The sequence below is a fragment of the Giraffa tippelskirchi genome, chromosome 2 (assembly GCF_054371585.1).
Source record: "Giraffa tippelskirchi isolate mGirTip1 chromosome 2, T2T-mGirTip1v1.2.pri, whole genome shotgun sequence".
Taxonomy (NCBI): Eukaryota; Metazoa; Chordata; class Mammalia; order Artiodactyla; family Giraffidae; genus Giraffa; species Giraffa tippelskirchi.
The window spans coordinates 108,394,270-108,411,170 of NC_137276.1; the positions used below are offsets into that span (position 1 = coordinate 108,394,270).

The window sequence follows — 16,901 nt, forward strand, 5'->3', positions numbered from 1 at the left end:
GCTTGGGGGGTGGCCCCTACAAACCCACAGCCTTGCTGCTCCAGGGCCCCTGGAGGCAGAGTCTCCAGACGGGGCTTGGCCTCATCTCAGGTGACAGAGGCCTGCCAGGCTGCAGTCCTGTCCCAGATCCCAGCCAGGATCCCTGTTCTGCCCTCTCCCAGCCTTTCCTGAGAAAGGACTATTGATCTGAGGCCAGGTTGGAGCCTGAATCTGATCCTTTCCTTTTGAAACCAACAGATCAGCACAGCGTCATGAGCCGGCATCTTCTGGAAGGCCGGGCATCTGTCCTGGGGGACAGTTGGGCTGAAGGCGCCCAAGCTCTGGCCTGCCCGAGGCCCTGGCCAGAGCCCCATCCTAGGCCGGTTCCAGGAAGTCTGGTCCCTGCAGCTCAGGCCATCCTGGCCTGGAGTGTAGACGGAGGCTGGCCCTGGGCTGGGCTCCTGGGGGAACGGGGAGGTGAGGGCTGGGCTGGCCTGCTCCCTGCTCCCCAGCCCCCTTGCTCTGCAGGCTGTAGCCCGGCCCCCAGGCTTGTGTCCAGCATCAGATCTGGGCTCCCCGGGGCCCGTGCATTTCCTGAAGAAACTTCCTCAGGAAGCACAGCCTGCTCCCCCACCTCCTGTGTTCCCAGAACTGGCAGGGAGCAAAGAAGGCAGTGGGCCTTCACCGGGCAGGGGGGTGGGGGCGGTGCGCCTCACAAAGGACCGAGACCCCAGACTAGTGCCCTCTCCTGTCTCGGGGTTGAGTCAGGGGAAGAGCGGCCTTTGGGGATGGGGCTGCGTCAGCACTGATGCTCCCAGCTCTCCCAGGTCCCCGTTTGTGCTGCAGGCAAGGGGACAGCGTCCACACCGAGTAGCCGTGAGGATGGAGGGCAGCCCTCAAAGGCCTCCATCTGCCTGGCTTCTGAAGATGCTCTGGACAGCCAGCTACTGCCCCGCCTCGTGGTCCCCACAGGAAAGCTCGGGCCAGAGCCAGGCGTCTGCTGAGCACTAGGCAGGAAGGGAAGGGGTGGATGCTAGCGTCTGCAGGGTGCCCGGTGCCCACGAGGGCAGGGGGGTATTGTGAGAGAGGAAGGGGCGGGCCCACAGAGTCTGTGGTTTGGGGGTGGGCTACCCGCCCACCCACCCCCGCCATCTACCCCACGGAGCCCAAGCCCGGCCGTTCAGAGGCTCCCTCCTGTTTTCACTGATTTCACAGGCACAAAGCACTGTGAGCCTCACCCCAACCCCGACCACCGCTGAGAGGACCGGGACCCAAAGCTCAGAACCCACCCTCACCCCATTTCACCCCACCCCACCCAGGAGCATTCTCATCACACCCTCTGTTTTCCTAAAAGTAACCACACCCACACTGATGCCCAGCGGTCTACCTGTTTCTGCCTCCTTTGTGCAGCCTTGGAAGGGACCCCACCCTCCGCAGGGCCTTGGACATGCGCCCTGTCCCCTCACCCTGAGTGTATGGCCGTGGAGCTGGCATCCTTCATGCTCACCATGTCCCACCAGCTGCTCCTCCAGCGGCGCTGATGGAGGGTCCAAGGGTCTTACCTGCTGACATGGACCTGGGACAGGGTCTCCACACGTGAAGGAGACCCTCCCCTCCCACATTTACTGACAGATCCTGTGAGATGCCGGCTTGCGCACCTGTTTTTCTATCAGGTTCTTGATCTTTTTCTCACTGGTTCCTGGGTCTTTTATCTTTACATAGCGACCTTGTCAACTGTACATGCTACAAACACCTCTCCCCTCTCCCCCGAGTGCCTCCCTCCTGTACATTTTCCTAAGGTTGCTTGATAAATATATGCTCTTTTTAAACTTCTTTTTATTTTATATTGAGGTATAGTTGGTTTACAAAGTGACTCAGTTACATGTATACATATATCTATTCTTTTGCGGATTCTTTCCTTGTTGGTTATGACACAGTATGGAGCAGAATTCTCTGTGCTGTACAGCAGATGCTTGTTGGTTCTCTATATATAGTAGCGAACCTGTGGTGCTGGAGAAGACTCTTGAGAGTCCCTTGGACTGCAAGGATATCAAACTGGTCAATACTAAAGGAAATCAACCCTGAATATTCATTGGAAGGACTGATGCTGAAGCTCCAATACTTTGGCCAATTGATGTGAAGAGTCGACTCATTGGAAAAGACCCTGATGCTGGGAAAGATTGAGGGCAGGAGGAGAAGGGGGTGACAGAGGACGAGATGGTTAGATGGTCTCACTGACTCAATGGACATGAGTTTGAACAAGGTCAGGGAGATAGTGAAGGACAGGGAAGACTGGTGTGCTGCAGTTCATGGGGTCACAAAGAGTCAGACACGACTTAGCAATTGAACAACAAGCGTGTATACATTAATCCCAAACTAACATCACTTTGCTGACAAAGGTTTGTATAGTTGAAGCTATGCTTTTTCCAGTAGTCATGTATGGATGTGAGAGTTGAACCATAAAGAAAGCTGAGCACCAAAGAACAGATGTTTTTGAACTGTGGTATTAGAGAAGACTCTTGAGAGTCCCTTGGACTGCAAGGATATCAAACAAGACAATCCTAAAGGAAATCAGTCCTGAATATTCATTGGAAGGACTGATGCTGAAGCTGAAACTCCAATACTTTGGCCACCTGATAAGAAATGACTCATTGGAAAAGACCCTGAGCTGGGAAAGATTGAAGACAGGAGCAGAAGGGGACGACAGATGATGCTATGTTGGATGAGATGGTTGGGTGGCATCACCAACTTGATGGACATGAGTTTAAGCAAGCTCCAGGAGTTGGTGATGGACAGGGAAGCCTGGTGTACTGCAGTTGATGGGGTCACAAAGAGTCTGAGTGACTGAGTGACTGAAATGACTGACTAAATTTATCCCTTCCCCCATTTTTCCCCTTTGGTAACCATAAGTTTGTGTTTGAGGACTGTGAGTCTGTTTCTGTCTTGTAAATACATTCATTTACATCATATTTTAGATTCCACATGTAAGTGATATAATACAACATTTCTCCTTCTCTGATTTACTTCACTTGGTATAATAATCCCTAGGTCCACCCATGTTGTTGCAAGTGGTAATATTTCATTCTTTTTCATGGCTGAGTAATATTCCACTGTATATGTACCACATCTTTATCCATTCCTGTTGATGGACATTAAGGTTGGCTGTTTTGAATAGTGCTGCAGTGAACATAGTAGTACATATATATTTTCAAATTATGTTTTTCTCCAGATATATGCCCAGGAGTGGGATTGATAGGTCATATGGTATTTCTATTTTGTTTTTTAAAGAGTCTCTGTACTAGACAAACATATGCTCTTAGTAGATAAACTTGCTGTTGGGACTACCCATCCCCTGCCCTGTGGTCAGAGCCCCTGCCCTGTGGATGAATCCCTCCGCTCTGGGTCTGCAAACATTCACCAGGCAACTTCTCCACGAGGCGACATGCTCGTCTGCTTCTGCTGGTGCAGCAGCTCTTCCTTCAGGTAGAAACTGCTCCAGAGCAGACGAGGGTCCCTGCCCCCTCAAGCTCTAAGGGACCTTCCTGCCTGGTGACAACCAGACCCAGGAAAGGACAGTTGCTTGGGGCGTCTCACAAAGGGGGATGGGCCTCGAGGGATACCCCCAAACAAACAAATCAGACTAACATCAGCTCCAATCAACCAGGGTTTCCTCTTGGCTGAGCTGAGTGGAGACCCAGGAGTGGGGACCAGTGTGCAGTGTGACCAAAGGGTCTACAGGGCAGAGGGAGCATGGGGGTGGGGTCAGAGCTGACCCAGCTAGAGGGCCTCCCAGGCCAGGCTGGCCAATGTAGTCTCTGGTCATATGGTCAGTGAGACGCGGGTGCAGCCCATGAGGACATAGGCCCTGCACTGGCCACAACGGGTCAGCTGTGCAGAGGTAGGACAGCTCCACTCTATCCTCACAGGTATGTGGCCAGCAGGAGTACACGGCCCCAGTGTGCAAGAGAACTGACCACGGAGGGGACCCAGGAGCCCAGCCAGCCCCAGGCAGGCCTGAGTCAGCACAGCTCTGAGACCTGCTCCTGGCGTCCAGTGGGGACAGCACGGCTCAGCAGAGGGACTCAGGGCTGCAGCCTTGGCTCGAGATGGAAATGCATCAGGGATGATGAGAAGCAGAGTGACCACGTCGCAGCCCCGTTCAGAGTTACGTATGTCCCAACAGCACTGGATGCTGGTAAGGGGGGTTCGGAGGTGCTACCAACAGCAGACCATGGCTGGACCCTCCACACAAACCTGGAGCATGAACAAAAGGTGCCAGAAGCTGCGGACTGGCACACAGACGGCCACACTGTCTGGAGGCAGTGACCACGTGACATTTGACTGTGCCTGTTCTCCACGAGTGCTCACTGCCCAGGGTCCAGGGTTAGCAGAGACCCTACCCTCACAAAGAACACCATTGGGGCATCTGTGAGTCCCGAGGGAATGTGCCTCCAGGGTACCCGGCCCTTCCCTGTCCCCACTGTCCTCCATATGAGCCATTTTTTGAGCACTCATCACGTGCTGTGGCCCAGCGTCCACACCCACCCCTCTGCTGGACCTGTGTGGTCTGTGGACACGTCTCTTCCTGTCTCTGAGCTTCAGCCGTCCCACCTGGAAATCCAGCTGATATAGCTGCATCTCCAAGAAATGTGAGAGAGAAAAACGGGAAATGGAAACCAGCACAGTATCACAGGTGAAGCAGTGCCCACAGCTCCTAGAAAATGGGAGGGGCTCTGTGTGTCCCCCAGATGTGTATGCTGGAGTCCTGGACCCCACACCACAGGACGGGCCTGCGTTTGGAGGTGCGGTCTTTACAGAGGTGATGGAGGGAGAGTGAGGTCATGGTGGCGGCGGGGGGGTGGTGTCCTGACCCCATGGAACTGGTGCCTGATTAAGAGGAGGAGGAGACCAGGACACTGACAGGCGCAGGAGGACACGGCACAGACAGCCATCTATACGCCCAGGAGAGAAGCCTCAGGAGAAGCAGCCCTGCCCATACCTGACCTCGGACTCCAGCATCCAGCTTGGAGACAGTGTCTGTGGCTGACCGTCCCGTCGGTGGTGTTTGTCACAGCAGCCTGAGTCAACTGAGACCTGAACACACGCACACACTCATCTGTGAGGCCGACTGGCAGCGTGGAAACCCCAGCCCACGGACTCCTTGCTTTGAAGCAGGCAGGCCCCCCGAGACATTCCCCTTGGCAGTGTCCTGTTCCTGCTGCTTCGGGGGGGAGGAATCCCCCTGGAGGCCGCCAGCCTCTCTCTCCCCGGGTACCTGATGACCGCTATCTCCTCCCCAGCATCCAGCCAGGTGCCACCCCTCACAGCCTGGAGCCACTGTTCCCCATGGAAGTGACAGTGTCAAAGGGGACTCCTTCCTATGAGTCTGATGTCTGACCAGCAGGGACAGATTGGCATCCGCGGCTTAGAGGCCAGTGCACATACAAGGAGGTGGGGTCAAAGTCATGCATTGGGATGACCCGCTCAAGCACCTTGCTGCCCTGCCTTCTTCATTGGCAAAGATGGCGCCGAGGACGGCCTCCCTGAAAGGAGGTGGGTGGCATGCATCAGGCGTCTCCCTGGGAAGCAGGGAAGCTGGAGGTAGTTCTTAGATCACAGGGGAGGTGTGCCACCCTCTCCCCGCAAAGAGCCCTGGCCTCTCTTCTCCTGCCACTCACTGCCCGGCTCCCGGAGTGAGACGGTGAGAGGACCCAGGCAGGTGGATTCCACAGCCACTCACCCACCTGCACAAACTGCATGTGCACACGTTCACACGAGTGTCAACATGCACAGTTCCTATTACACGGGATGCCTGAGACATGCTACACACAGAAAGTCCGGAGGGACTCGATGATCAAACACTCCGGCCCTCTGCCGGACCAGAGGTGTCCAGGGTTTAATCTGCTGCCCTGTCCTGCCTCCCACGTGGGGGGAGTGCACGGCCAGCCATATGTAAAGGCAGAGGGTGGGGGACCCACCAGAGTGGGGTGGAGGTCTGTTCAAGCCTTTCTTTTTTCCCACCCGCACCCCGTCCATGCCCTCTTCTGCCCACTGACCCCTGCCCCCTGTGCACCAGGCGGAACCCTGCGCAGGTGGCTTTCACAGTCCAGGTTGGCAGGCATGGGCCCTGCTCCAGCACTAGGAAACCTCTCAGGGTGCCCGCCTCATTTCCCAGCAAAGCCAAGAATACCCCTTTCCCCCACCCCCACCAACACCCGTCTCCCTGTGTGCTCCGGGGAGACCCCTGGAGGAGGGTTCAGTTGGGAGTTTGGACAGAAACCGTATATCAAGTAGGGAGGCTGTGGGTGACAGCAGTCTAAGGGGGAACAGTCCAAGGGAGGCAGCCCCTGCTCCCCACTCCCCCACCCCCGCCCATTCCACTGGCAGCTGGAGCCACATCTGGGGAGGGCTAGGAGAGAAGGGCTCCATCAAGCTGGATTCAGTCCACACATACATGTCTACACACATGCCCACACACACTCACACGCGTGCTCACATACACGCAGGCACACACAACCCCCACCCCCGCTCAGCACCACACGTTCCATCTAGACCCAGAACCAGACACTCCCGGGACCAGGGCCCCCGAGTATGCAAGGCTCCGCTATCCACCACCCTCCTCCCCCGCCTGCAGATCTGAACCAGGGAGGGTGAGGAGAGGGGCTGGGACATGGGCCCAGGAATGTTGCAATAGCCCTTTGTCGCCAACTCGGATATGACGCCAGACGCCAGGACAGGGTAATGTCCATGCTCTGCCCTCCTCGTGTTTCCCAAGAATGGATGGCTTGCAGGAAAGATCTGGTAACCAGCTTTCTAGGAAGTGCAGGCCTTGCTGACGTCTCCCGGGAGCGGTGGGGGCCGGTGTTCACAAAAGGCAAAGCCCAGAGAGGCGGGTCCAGGGTGGAGCAATGCAGGAAGCTTCCCCCACCAAGGAGCAGGCCTGCCCCCTCCTGCCCTCGGCACTCACACTCAGATGGCTCCCCCTCCTTCTAGGACACTGCCCTCCATGCCAGCCCCTACTGCCTGCTGGACCTGAAAGGCCTGTGTCCACCCCTGCCAGCCTCCCACACAGGGCCAGGATTGCACCATGGGTCCCTTCTCACCGGTCATAGGGACAGGAAAGGTGTTCGTGTCAAGATGATTTTTGTCAAGAAAGAACAATCCTGTGGGCCTGTTCCCGTCACCCTGCAACACTGATCTGGTCAGAGTGTGCGGCCCACGGCTTCCAGGCAGCCTGTGATTTCTGGAGAAAGCTCTGGCAGGTGACCTTCCTTCCTGGCCTCCCCTCCCAGGAACGGCTCAGCCATTCTTCTGCGTGTGTGTCATTCCATGGTGCGACCTTTCAGGCCAGGTCTTTATCCCCACAGCCAAGCCTCAACAGAGCAGCTGCGGGCCATCCATTACACAACCTCCTCAGACATTCCGAACACAAGCCCAGCGTGCATGTCCTCGTGTCCCGACCCCCCCCAGGATGGGCTCCCTCCAGAACCGTCCTTCGAGGGTAAGCGGCCCTCACTTGAACGCAGCACCATTTGCCAGACACAGGGACCCAAGAGGACAGCCTGATGGGGAGATGAGACATGTGAGCCGAGAGGCCACGCTAGCCCTGAAGGCCATCAGGCTGGGGGACACCCTCAGCTCTGAGTCCCCTCCAAGCGGCGCCCTGGGGCTCTGCCCCAACCTGCTCTTCCCACACAACCCGGTCCCCCAAGCCCTTGGCAGAGCCTTGAGCACCCCGCAGAGCCCACCTCAGGCAGCGCCTGTCTGTGTGCCTTCCGATCCCCAGTTCCTCTGATTACATATGAAAAGGCTCTACCATCTAACTGCCCGATTCAAGTCCCACCCACTCTTCCTAGAAACATGACCTTGGACACAACACCTAACCTCTCAAAACCTCAGTTTCCTTGCCTGTGAAAGAATAACTGACAGTTTAGTCATTGCCTGGAGGGTCTGGGGGAGGCGGCCAGGGCCCAGACGCGGCCCAGGTGTGAGGGGGATGTGCTGAGCTCAGGGAGTGCGTCTGCCTGGGTCTAACCAGCAGGGCAGCAGGGTTAGCCCAGAGCCAGAGAGGAGGCCTGGTGTGGAGTATGCCCAGCATTTGGGGGAGTCCCCGGGGAGGAGGGGATGCCGAGAGCAGGTCTCAGATGGCCTGCTGCCACACCTCACTCCAAGTGTGAGCACTCAAGGGTTCAGACACACTCTAGCCCCAGCGGGCAGGACAAGGATGTCTCCTGGACTCCCTCTGCCCCAGGACAAACAGGGCTCACGAGCAGACCTGGGATGTTTCTCAAGAAGGCTGAGGAGGGGGGCCGGGCACTAGAGGGGAGCAGCCACACCGTGCGTCCCTGTGGGTCATCTCTACCAGCTGCCGTGACTGGTACCCATGGCGGGCGGCCCACACAAAAGACACTCCTCACAGCTCGGGACACTGGACATCCGAGATGTGGGGTCTGGTGAGGACGTTGTCCTGGCCCAGAGACAGTCGCTTTCTTCTTGCTGTGTCCTCACCCAGGAGAAAGAGGTCATCTCTCTCTCCAAGGACACTGTCCCGTCACGAGGCAAAGGTCCCACCTCCCGATGCCATTATTTTGGGGGTCAACATGTGAATTCAGGGGGACCCAAACATTCAGACCATAGCAGCGACTAAAGCTCTGGGGCCCCCAAGGAGCTGGGGAGAATGCGACCCAGCACCGTAGACCACCAAGGCCGGCAGCAGGCAGGGCACACTCAACCCTGGGGTGCTGGCCAGGCAGCCCCAGTGGCCTATCGAGGAGCCTTGGGAGAGGGTGAAGGGCCAGGCAACAGGGGCACCGCCAGCCACCTGTGGACAGCAGCGGACGGAGTGAAGATGAGCCAGGGTCCAGGGCTCAGAGCCTCACCCCCACAACAGACAGAGCTGCTCGGGGCCACGTGGAAAAAATCCCTGGGCTGAAAAGCTTGGGTGCCAAGCTGGAAATCACCAGACCCTCAGGAGCCTGTCCCTTTGGGAGACACAAGGGCCGACGGCTGAGACACCGGATGGGCGGACCTCTGAGGCCCTGGGCAGCAGTGAGGAGTCGAGTGAATCTCAGACAAGACTCTCCACACTGCTGGGCACAGGCCAGGAACCAGCAACGTGGCAGGGGCGTGGGTGGGCCACCCTGCTGGTCAGGCTGTGGGGTCAGGGCATCTGTCCAGTGTCCTTGGGGTCACTGCCTGAGAACAGGCTCGCCCTGCAGGCAGCATCAGCTGCCTCCGACTGCTCGTGTGCTTAGGGCACTCTAGAGAAATGCAGACAGACTACAGCAGGAGCCCAGACAAAATGCACTGGGGAGAAATGAAAACTAGAGCAAAAAACACACAACATGTGCCAAACACAAAAGTGAAAGCTGATTCGGATGCGACCCGAAGCAGCAGCTTGGCTCCAGGGCCCCACCCCTTTCTGTTGTTGTTGTCAGTCACTGAGTCCTGTCTGACTCTTTGTGACCCCATGGACTACAGCACACCAGGCTTCCCTGTCCTTCACCATGTCTCAGAGCTTGCTTAAGTTCATGTCCATTGAGTCGGTAATGCCATCCAACCATCTCATCCTCTGCCACCCCTTCTCCTTTTGCTTTCAATACCCATGGAAAACCCCATGGACAGTGTGAAAAAGCCCCTTTCTGTTACATGGCCCCATTTGATGATTTTCTAAGAATGAAAAACTGTCACTTGAGGTCAGGTTTGCACTTCCCTGACCTAGTGGGCAGAGATCAGGAGGTGGAGTCGGAAGCAAGGTCCCTGTGGGAAGCGCTCTCTCCTCCCACACCCCACCCCCTGCCCCCGGGAGGGGACCAGCCCAGGGCCCCTCTCCCCGCTTGTCTGCGTCTGGGACCTGGGAGGGCTGGCCACCCGCTGGGAGCCTGGGTGCCATGGGCGGGAGCCGTGTGAACCACCGGTGGGCATCATCCAGCTCTCATTCAGAGGCTGTGGCCACAGGGGATTCCATGGACACTCTCACAAAAGAGCAGAACTCAATGGAACTTCTGCCTGTTTGCTTTCCTGCTGAGCACACTTCTCAAGCCCCAGGAACCCGGAGCGGAACCCGGAGTCCCTTCACCTGCCAGGGGCTCAGGCCACCCCCTATCTTCCCAGCCCAGCCCCTCCAGCCGGGGACATGGGAGCAGTGGCTCTGCCAGCCGCAATGAGGGCTGCCCCTCCCAAACAGGGCAGAGCATGGCCCAGGCCAAAATGTTCCAGGAGGGCTTGCAAGAGGAAGTGCGTGCCCAGTGGGGCAAGGGTGGCAGGTTCCAGGGAAAGAAGCTATCTTGCCCTCAAGGGCCGATTGTGTAAGCCCAAGGCGGGGCGCTGGGGATTAACAGGCCCAGACAGCGGGTCCTGGTCACAGTCACTGTGACTAATTACGGGACAAACAGGAAGGCTCTCCACCTGCCAGAGCCCGGCCAGCGCTTGCTAGGTGACCATAGCATCAGGGGCCCTGTGTTCCTGGGAGCTGAGTCTCTCAAGCTGTGACATCAGCAGTCAGTGGGGTGAAGGCGGCATCCGACCCCAGGCGGGAGGGGCTGGTGGGCCGGCAGCCGGGCCTCGAGGGGGACCCTCACCCCAAAGCCTGTGCCTCCACCTCCAGCGGCGGGACCTGAGCTGCTCATTTCCCTGTCACTCCCACTCCCTGAGGTCACGTCAGGGCTTTTCTCCGGGCAACTTCCAGGAGTGGGATTTTTTCCAGCACAGGTGGGAAGACCAGATTAAGAAAGGGGCTTGAGGTCTCGGGAGCAGAGCAAGGAGCAGATGGGCTTCTGCCTCAGGCCGGCCTCCAGCCCTGCTACTGCTCGCTCTGCTGGGTTCAAGGGGAAGTGTACACTTGACCTCAGGGAGTTTCTGTCCTGCAGGCTCAGGGGCGTGTCACCTGTCAGCGTTACCACCCCCTGAAGCTGGCCCAGGGTCAGAGCGCAGTACACTTGGTCCACAGCCAGAAACAGCTAACCAGGTATACAGCCCCAGAGATACAGGTGGTCTTCACTCGCCCAGAGACCTGCAGGCACAGCCCTCCCAAAAACACACAAACCCTAGGCCCCACCCAACCTGGCGACACAGAGAAAGGGGGATAGGAGAACAAGTGTCCAACCTGAACCCTAGTCCAGCCCCTTCAGCAGAGGCCCTGGCTCACAATGAGTTTCCTGGGCTTTGCGTTGGAAGCTTCTGACTGCAACGTCAGACAGAAAATAACAATCCCTCAGTGACAGATCCATTCAGACAAAACTTGGGTGATGGTCAGCCCTATGAGCAGTCCCCAGCTAGTCTGTGCCACTGACTTGAGGCCGAGGCCATTCCCTGGAGGACAATCTCCAAGGACACTGCTGCTTCTGGATTTTCACCCTTTTACATGCATCCCTTCCACTCCTGCAAAGAAATCTACACCTTGAAGCTTGGGTTTTATTTGTGGCCAAATTCCTGCCAGATTTCATGGGCTTGGAGACCAGGCATAACAGGGTGACCAGTGCCAGGCCACCTGCTCAGCATCACAGAAAGGAATGACAACCCTACAGATACACACATGCAGACACATACACAGATCGCACAGCTGGATCCACATGCACACAGATACACACTCTCCCAGACAAGAACTGTGGCTGCAACCATTCACGGTCATGCCAGGGACATCGTTACTGAACTTGACCTGTGTCCACATCTGGTCCAGGTAGGAAGTATCAGGGGACAGGGGTGCGAGGAGACGCCACACTGGTGTTCACGTCGGGGGAGCAGGTGAGGGGAGCAGAGCAGCTCAGCAGCAAGAGCAGAGGCCACAGGAAAGCCAGCATCGTGGCATCAGCCATGGCGTCTGCTGTCCGGTGCACATGCCCCGAGGAGGATAAAGTCCAGGGCAGGAGGACACCTGCAGCCCAGTCCTCGCCACAGAGGCCTTCGAAGGGCTGGCTATCCCTCCCCGCCTGGGGAGCCGGGGGAGAACCAAGGTGGCAGAGAAGCAGGGGCTGCTGGCCCAGCCAGTGGGGTGGGGGGTGCAGGGGCATCAGGAACTGCCTGGGTGTGGGCGGTGCAGGCAGGGGCTCTGCTGCTCCCCAGGGCACTTTCCTGTGGACCAGGGGGCCTGAAGGGAGAAGCCCACAGTTCTGGACCTATGTGGCAAGTGTAGAACCAAGATTCCGAACTTGCTCCCTGGCTGGCAAGGTCCTTGATCCATCAAGAAGAGTTAATGTGCCAGGTATAATGTCTGAAGGCAGCAGGTTTGGGATGTGTTGTTTATATAAGAATGTCAGGGTGACAGGTCACCTGAAAAACCAGCGTTGCTGCTGAAGAGGTGAGCTCCAGGGCCACAAAAATATGAGCTTGTCATGTATTTCGTGCCAGCCTGAGGGGCTTGCTCTCCAACCCTTAAATGATCTTCCAAGTGTCAGCTGCCCTTTATTTCTCCTCTGTTGGCATTTGATTAAAGAACAAAAAGAAAAAGCACCAGTGCTTCCTGCCAGGATTCACCTCTGCCCGGGCCCGCAGCCTTGCCCCTAGGACAGGAGGCAGGAAGCTGATGATCTTGTCTTGGGGCATCTGGAGCTGGCTTTCTGGCCAACAGCAGGTGGGAGGTTCTGTCTGCTCCTCGCCTCCCCTGCCTCAGCTCTATGGATCTCAAAGAAAGGCTAAACAAGAATGTTAATCCTACAAATCGCCCTGCAAACACTGAACAGAATCTTTTAAAAATCAACACTTTAATACCGATTAATACTTTTAATCTGCATCTCTCCCTATCTTTCTAAATGGTACCATGTGATCAGGCACCCACAGGAGCCTGTGGCACGCCAGCACATGCTGTCTTAACATCACATGGGGGTGGGCAGAGGGGTGACTGGTGGGCGTCTGGCCACTGTCCCCTGCCTCCCTTATTTCCCTCCCTTCACCACCCTATGGGCCTGCTGGTGGCACCCAGAGCATGGTGGCCAAAGAGGATGCCAGAGGGACCAAAAGTGCTGGTTGCCAGAACTGTGAAGGCCGGTGAGCAGGACAAGACTCTGGTCTGGAGCACAACTGACCAGACAAGGGTAGACACACACCCTGGGAGGGGAAGTGACTGCACTGCGATTAAGGGCTACTGAAGAGGGAGGCAGGCTTGAATTGTGGCTGGATCACGCAGGCAGGCGGCATGGCCTCTCTGGGCTTGTCCTCTCACCTGCAGAAAGTGGCTGTGAGCACGGGGCTGGTACAGACACAGGCCTGATGGCAACCAGGAAACCAAATGCTCTCAAAGATGGAATGGATCTTTTTTACATTTTATTTTTATTTTTATTCTCCCCATTTTTTTACATTTTAAATGAAAATCAGATGTTGCTCCTGCCCGCAGGTCCCCAACAATCTGCCATCACACAAAGCGAACCCTGAAGTCATCCCAGGAGCCCAGGCTGCACTGCTTTTTTTTTTGCTGCACTGGGTCTTCACTGTGGCATGCAGGCTCTCCTTTGCAGCACATGGGCTTTCTCTGGTTGCAGTTCATGGGGGCTTCTATTGTTGCAGAGCATGGGCTCTAGAGCACATGGGTTCAATAGTTGCAGTGCACGGGCTTAGCTGTCCCGTGGCATGTGGGACCTTAGTTCCCCAAGCAGGGATGGAACCCGTGTCCCCTGCATTAGAAGGGTGAATACTTAACCACTGGATCACCAGGGTAGTCCCTCAGTGCTGTCCTCAACCACTCCCAAAACAAGTGTCCTGGGCCTGTGCATTCACTCTTCCTGCCACCTGGACTCTCCTTACAGATATTCAAGAGTAACAGTCTGCATTAAGTAATTTATTCTGAAAAGCTGGGCTGCAAATATGCCTTCAATTAAAAAACACAATAAACTAAGACTGAGAGTCATTTTTTGAACAACTACTTTGCATGTTCTAAGACACAGATAAGTTGATTTACCTGATAAAAAATTGAAAGTAATGTTAATAAAAATGCTCACTAAACACAAAAGAATGGATGAATACAGAGAACTTGGACACACAGACAGAAAAATATAAGAAAGTAGCCAATAGAAGACTGAAAGTTGAAAAGTACGGTAACTGAAATGAAAAATATACTAGAGGGATTCAACAGCAGACTAGATGAACAGAAGAAAGATCAGTGGTTTGTTAGACAGGGCAGAGGAACTCATACAAACACAGCAGCAAAAAGACAAAAGAACTTCTAAAAGTGAAGATAACTTAATGGACCTATGGGACAACCTCAAGTAGAATAACAGTCACATTATAAGGGTCCAAAAGGAAGGGAAAGAGAAAGAAAGGGGCAGAAATCTTATTTGAAGAAATACTGGCTGAAAGATTCCCCAACCTGAGAAATGAAGCAGACATCAGATTCAGGAACCCCAGAAAGACCCAAACAAGATGAACCCAAAGAGACCCACACCAAGACACACTGTAATTAAAATGTCAAAAGTTAGAGAATCTTAAGAACAGCAAAAGAAAAACAACTCATTGTATATTATTGTTGTTGTTTAGTCACAAAGTCATGTCTGACTCTTGTGACCATGGGGTGTAGCCCACCAGGCTCCTCTGTCCATAGGATTCCCCAGGCAAGAATAGTAGAGTGGGTTGCCATTTCCTCCTCCAGGGGATCTTCCCAAACCAGGGATCAAACCCACATCTCCTGCACTGGCGGGCAGATTCTTTGCCACAGAGCCACCTGGAAAGTCATTTCATATTGTATTGGCAAAAAAATTGGGGTTTTTCCATAAGATGTTATAATATAAGGGAGCCACCACAAGATTTTGAGACGATTTCCTAGCAGAAACACTGCAGGCCAGAAGGGACTAAAATGGAAAAAAAAAAAAAAACACTTCCAGTCAAGAACACTCTACCCAGCAAGGTTATCATTCAGAATCGAAGAAAAAGCATTTCCCAGTCAAGCAAACGCTAAGAGTTCATCATCACTAAACTGGCCCTAAAAGAAAAATCAAATGGATTTCTTCAAGTAGAAAAGAAAGGGCACCAATTAGTAGCAAGAAAACATATAAAAGTAAAAATATTATTGGGAAAGTTTAACAGGTGCTGGGGAAGACTCTTGAAAATCCCTTGGAAAGCAAGGATATCAAACCAGTCAATCCTAAAGGAAATCAGTCCTGAATATTCATTGGAGGACTGATGCTGAAGCTCCAATGCTTTGGCCACCTGATGCGGAGAGGCAACTCATTGGAAAAGACCCTGAAGCTGGGAAAGACTGAAGGCAAAAGGAGAAGGGGGCAGCAGAGGATGAGATGATTAGTTAGTATCATCGACTCAATAGACATGAATTTGAGCAAAATGTGAGAGAAAGTGAAAGACAGGGGAGCCTAGCATGCTATAGTCTGTGGGGTTGCAAAGAGTCAGATATGACTTAGCGAAAAAACAACAAAAAGGTACAGTATATAATAAAGTAGATTATCACTTATAAATCTAGTATAAAGGGTAAAAGACAAAAGTAGTAAAAAACAAAAACAAAAACAAAAAAAACTATAACTACATTTAATTAAGGGTTACACAAAAAACAAAGATGTAAAATGTGACATCAAAAACTTAAAGCATGGGCTGGAGAGTGAAAAAACAGAGTTTTATTTTTAAATTTTTAAAATAGTTACTTATTTGGCTGTGCCAGGATCTTCAGTCTTTGTTGCAGCATGCAGGATCTTTAGTGGTAGCAAGAAAACTCTTATTTGTGGCATGTGGGATCTAGTTCCCCAACTAGGACTACAACCTGGGCCCCATGCACTGGGAGCATGGAGTCTTAGTCACTGGACCACCAGAGAAGTCCCCAGAGTTTTAGAATGTGTTCAAACTTAACTTGATATTAACTTAAAATAGATTAACTTAAAAAATACACACACACACACACACACATATAAGCTGTTACATGTGAGCCTCACGGTATCCACATGGCAAAACCTATAGTTCAGTTCAGTTCAGTTCAGTCGCTCAGTCAGGTCCGACTCTTTGTGACCCCATGAACCGCAGCACGCCAGGCCTCCGTATCCATCTCCAACTCCCAGAGTTTACCCAAACCCATGTCCATTGAGTCAGTGATGCCATCCAACCATCTCATCCTCTGTCGTCCCCTTCTCCTCCTGCCCTCAATCTTTCCCAGCATCAGGGTCTTTTCCAATGAGTCAGCTCTTCGCATCAGGTGGCCAAAGTATTGGAGTCTCAGCTTCAACATCAGTCCTTCCAATGAACACCCAGGACTGATCTCCTTTAGGATGGACTGGTTGGATCTCCTTGCAGTCCAAGGGACTCTCAAGAGTCTTCTCCAACACCACAGTTCAAAAGCATCAATTCTTCAGCGCTAAGCTTTCTTTAGAGTCCAACTCTCACATCCATACATGACTACTGGAAAAACCACAGCCTTGACCAAACGGACCTTTGTTGGCAAAGTAATGTCTCTGCTTTTTAATATGCTGTCTAGGTTGGTCATAACTGTCCTTCCAAGGAGTAAGCTTTTTTTAATTTCATGGCTGCAGTCACCATTTGCAGTGATTTTGGAGCCCCCAAAAATAAAGTCAGCCACTGCTTCCACTGTTTCCCCATCTATTTCCCATGAAGTGATGGGACCGGATGCCATGATCTTAGTTTTCTGAATGTTGAGCTTTAAGCCAACTTTTTCACTCTCCTCTTTCACTTTCATCAAGAGGCTCTTTAGTTCTTCACTTTCTGCCATAAGGGTGGTGTCATCTGCCTATCTGGTTATTGATATTTCTCCCAGCAATCCTGATTCCAGCTTGTGCTTCATTTAGCCCAGCATTTCTCATGATGTACTCTGCATATAAGTTAAATAAGCAGGGTGACAATATACAGCCTTGACGGACTCCTTTTCCTATTTGGAACCAGTCTGTTGTTCCATGTCCAGTTCTAACTGTTGCTTCCTGACCTGCATACAGATTTCTCAAGAGGCAGGTCAGCTGGTCTGGTATTCCAATCTCTTTCAGAAT

The 16,901-nt window shown here is 53.7% G+C and overlaps 1 long non-coding RNA gene across 1 annotated transcript; it reads left to right on the forward strand.

Annotated features, from left to right (window-relative positions):
* The first annotated feature begins 3,267 nt into the window (after nt 1–3,267).
* LOC145538269 (uncharacterized) lies at nt 3,268–7,857 on the forward strand. Its single transcript, XR_014076747.1, has 5 exons — nt 3,268–3,462; nt 3,906–5,154; nt 5,280–5,532; nt 6,973–7,241; nt 7,347–7,857. It is a non-coding gene; the product is annotated as an uncharacterized LOC145538269 (long non-coding RNA).
* Nucleotides 7,858–16,901: the final 9,044 nt, after the last annotated feature.